Source organism: Halictus rubicundus, unplaced genomic scaffold (assembly GCF_050948215.1).
Source record: "Halictus rubicundus isolate RS-2024b unplaced genomic scaffold, iyHalRubi1_principal scaffold0041, whole genome shotgun sequence".
Taxonomy (NCBI): Eukaryota; Metazoa; Arthropoda; class Insecta; order Hymenoptera; family Halictidae; genus Halictus; species Halictus rubicundus.
The window spans coordinates 1,233,949-1,238,872 of NW_027488582.1; positions in this window are offsets into that span (position 1 = coordinate 1,233,949).

Consider the following 4,924-nt stretch of genomic DNA (forward strand, 5'->3'; position numbering starts at 1 on the left):
ATCCCCTATCCTATCCAATCCCCTATCCTATTCTCTATCGTATCCCATCCTCTATAATATCGTATCCTCTGTCATATTCTATCCTCTATCCTATAATATCCTCAATCGTATCCTATCCTCTATCCTATCCGATCCTCTACCCTATCCTATCCTCTACCCTATCCTATTCTCTATCCTATCCTATCCTCTATCCTATCCAATCCAATATCCTATCCCCTATCGTCTCCTATCCTCTATCCTATCCTCTAGCCTATCCTATTCTCTATCCTATCCTCTATCGTATCCTATCATCTATCCTATCCTATCCTCTATCCTATCCTAACCTCTATCCTATCCAATCCTCTATCCAATTCTCTATCCGATCCTATCGTCTATCCTATCCTATCCTCTATAATATCGTATCCTTTATCCTATACTATTCTCAATCCTATCCACTCCTTTATACTATAAAATCCTCTATCGTATCCTCTATCCTATCCAATCCCCTATCCTATCCTCTATCCGATCCTATCCTCTATCCTATCCTATCCTCTATCCTATCTAAACCCCTACCCTATCCTATCCTCTATCCTATCCTATCCTATCTATTATTGTATCCTCTATAATATCGTATCCTCCATCTTATCCTATCCTCTTTCCTATCCTATCCTCCATCCTATCCTATCCTCTATCGTCTCCTATCCTCTATCCTATCCCATCCTCTATCCTATCCTTTCTCCTATCCTATCCTATATCCTATCCTATCGACTATCGTCTGCTATATCCTATCCTATCTACTATCCTATCCTATCCTCAATCCTATCCTATCCTCTATCCTCTGCTCTATCCTATCCTATCCACCATCCTATCCTATCCTCTACCCTATCCTATCATCTATCCTATCCAATCCCCTATCCTATCCTCTATCCTATCCTATCCCATCCTATATCCTATCGTATACTCTATCCTATCCTATCCTCTATCCTATCCTCTACCCTATCCTATTCTCTATCCTGTCCAATATCCTACCCATCCTCTATCCTATTCTATCCTCTATCCGATCCCATCCTCTATCTTATCCTATCCTCTATAATATCGTATCCTCTATCCTATCCTATCCTCTATCGTCTCCTATCCTCTATTCTATCCAATCCCCTATCCTATCCTCTATACTATACTATCCTCTATCCAGTCCTATTCTCCATTCTATCCTCTATCCTATCCTATCCTCTATCCTATCCAATCCCCTATCCTATCCAATCCCCTATCCTATTCTCTATCGTATCCCATCCTCTATAATATCGTATCCTCTATCATATTCTATCCTCTATCCTATAATATCCTCAATCGTATCCTATCCTCTATCCTATCCGATCCTCTACCCTATCCTATCCTCTACCCTATCCTATCCTCTATCCTATCCAATCCAATATCCTATCCCCTATCGTCTCCTATCCTCTATCCTATCCTCTAGCCTATCCTATCCTCTATCCTATCCAATCCTCTATCCAATTCTCTATCCGATCCTATCGTCTATCCTATCCTATCCTCTATAATATCGTATCCTTTATCCTATACTGTTCTCAATCCTATCCACTCCTTTATACTATAAAATCCTCTATCGTATCCTTTATCCTATCCAATCCCCTATCCTATCCTCTATCCGATCCTATCCTCTATCCTATCCTATCCTCTATCCTATCTAAACCCCTATCCTATCCTATCCTCTTTCCTATCCTATCATCAATCCTATCGTATCCTCTATAATATCGTATCCTCTATCCTATCCTATCCTCTATCCAATAATATCATCTATCCTATCCTACCCTATCCTCCATCCTATCCTATCCTCTATCGTCTCCTATCCTCTATCCTATCCCATCCTCTATCCTCTCCTTTCTCCTATCCTATCCTATCCTCTATCCTATCCTCTACCCTATCCTATTCTCTATCCTGTCCAATATCCTATCCTATCCTCTATCCTATCCTCTACCCTATCCTATTCTCTATCCTGTCCAATATCCTATCCTATCCTCTATCCTATCCTATCCTCTATCCGATCCCATCCTCTATCTTATCCTATCCTCTACCCTATCCTATTCTCTATCCTATCCTATCCTCTATCCTATCCAATCCTATATCCTATCCCCTATCGTCTCCTATCCTCTATCGTCTCCTATCCTCTATTCTATCCAATCCCCTATCCTATCCTCTATCCTGTCCTATTCTCCATTCTATCCTCTATCCTATCCTATCCTCTATCCTATCCAATCCCCTATCCTATCCTCTATCCGATCCTATCCTCTATCCGATCCTATCCTCTATCCTATCCTATCCTCTATCCTACCTAAACCCCTATCCTATCCTATCCTCTATCCTATCCTATCCTATCTATTATTGTATCCTCTACAATATCGTACCCTCCATCCTATCCTATCCTCTTTCCTATCCTATCCTCAATCCTATCGTATCCTCTATAATATCGTATCCTCTATTCTATCCTATCCTCTATCCTATAATATCATCTATCCTATCCTATTCTCTATCCTACCCTATCCTCCATCCTATCCTATCCTCTATCGTCTCCTATCCTCTATCCTATCCCATCCTCTATCCTATCCTTTCTCCTATCCTATCCTATATCATATACTATCGACTAACGTCTGCTATATCCTATCCTATCTACTATCCTATCCTATCCTCAATCCTATCCTATCCTCTATCCTATCCTCTATCCTATCCTATCCACCATCCTATCCTATCCTCTACCCTATCCTATCCTCTGTCGTCTCCTATCCTCTATTCTATCCAATCCCCTATCCTATCCTCTATACTATACTATCCTCTATCCTGTCCTATTCTCCATTCTATCCTCTATCCTATCCTATCCTCTATCCTATCCTCTACCCTATCCTATTCTCTATCCTGTCCAATATCCTATCCTATCCTCTATCCTATCCTATCCTCTATCCTTTCCTATCCTCTATCCTATCCTATCCTCTATCCTATCCTATCCTCTATCCTATCCTATCCTCTATCCTATTCTATCCTCTATCCTATCCTATCCTCTATCCTATCCTATCCTCTATCCTATCCTATCCTCTATCCTATCCTATCCTCTATCCTATCTTATCCTCTATCCTATCCAATGCCCTATCCTATTCTCTATCCGATCCTATCGTCTATCCTATCCTATCCTCTAACCTATCCAATCCTCTATCCTATAATATCATCTATCCTATCCTATTCTCTATCCTATCCTATCCTCTATCCAATCCTATCCTCTATCGTCTCCTATCCTCTATCTTCTCCTATCCTCTATCCTATCCTCTACCCTATCCTATTCTCTATCCTGTCATCTATCCAATCCTATCCTCTATCCTATCCTATCCTCTATCCGATCCCATCCTCTATCTTATCCTATCCTCTATAATATCGTATCCTCTATCCTATCCTATCCTCTATCCTATAATATCAGCTATCCTGTCCTATTCTCTATCCTATCCTATCCTCGATCCTATCCTATCCTCTATCGTCTCCTATCCTCTATTCTATCCAATCCCCTATCCTATCCTCTACCCTATACTATCCTCTATCCTATCCTATTCTCCATTCTATCCTCTATCCTATCCTATCCTCTATCCTATCCAATCCCCTATCCTATCCAATCCCCTATCCTATTCTCTATCGTATCCTATCCTCTATAATATCGTATCCTCTATCATATTCTATCCTCTATCCTATAATATCCTCAATCCTATCCTATCCTCCATGCTATCCGATCCTCTACCCTATCCTATTCTCTACCCTATCCTATTCTCTATCCTGTCCTATCCTCTATCCTATCCAATCCAATATCCTATCCTCTATCGTCTCCTATCCTCTATCCTATCCTCTAGCCTATCCTATTCTCTATCCTATTCTCTATCCTATCTTATCCTCTATCCTATCCTATCCTCCATCCTATCCTGTCCTCTTTCCTATAATATCATCTATCCTATCCTATCCTCTATCGTATACAATCCCCAATCCTACCCTCTATCCTATCCTATCCTCTATCGTATCCTATCCTGTATCCTATCCAATCCCCTATTCTATCCTATTCTCTATCCTATCCTCTATCGTATCGTATCCTGTATCCTATCCAATCCTCTATCCTATCATCTATCCTATCCTCTATCCTATCCAATCCGCTATCCTACCCTCTATCCTATCCTATCCTCTATCCTATCCTATCCTCTATCCTATCCTGTCCTCTATCCTGCAATAGCATCTATCCTATCCTATTCTCTATCCTATCCTATCCTCTATCCTATCCTATCGTCTATCCTATCCAATACCCTATCCTATCCTCTATCCGACCCTATAATCTATCCTATCCTATCCTCTAGCCTATCCTATCCTCTATCCTATCCTGTCCTCTATCCTATCCTATTTTCTACCCTATCCTATCCTGTATCCTATCCAATCCCCTATAATATACTCTAACACATCCTATCCTCTATCCTATCCTATCCTCTATCCTATCCTATCCTCTATCCTATCCTATCCTCTATCCTATCCTCCATCCTATCCTATCCTCTATCCTATAATATCATCTATCCTATCCTCTTCCCTATCCTATCCTATCCTCTATAATATCGTATCCTGTATCCTATCCTATCCTCTTTCCTATCCTATCCTCAATCCTATCCTATCCTCTATCCTATCCTATCCTCTATCCTATCCTATCCTCTATCCTGTCTTATCCTCTATCCTATCCTCCATCCTATCCTATCCTCTATCCTATAATATCATCTATCCTATCCTCTTCCCTATCCTATCCTATCCTCTATAATATCGTATCCTGTATCCTATCCTGTACTCTTTCCTATCCTATCCTCAATCCTATCCTATCCTCTATCCTATCGTATCTTCTATCCTATCCAATCCTCTATCCTTTCCG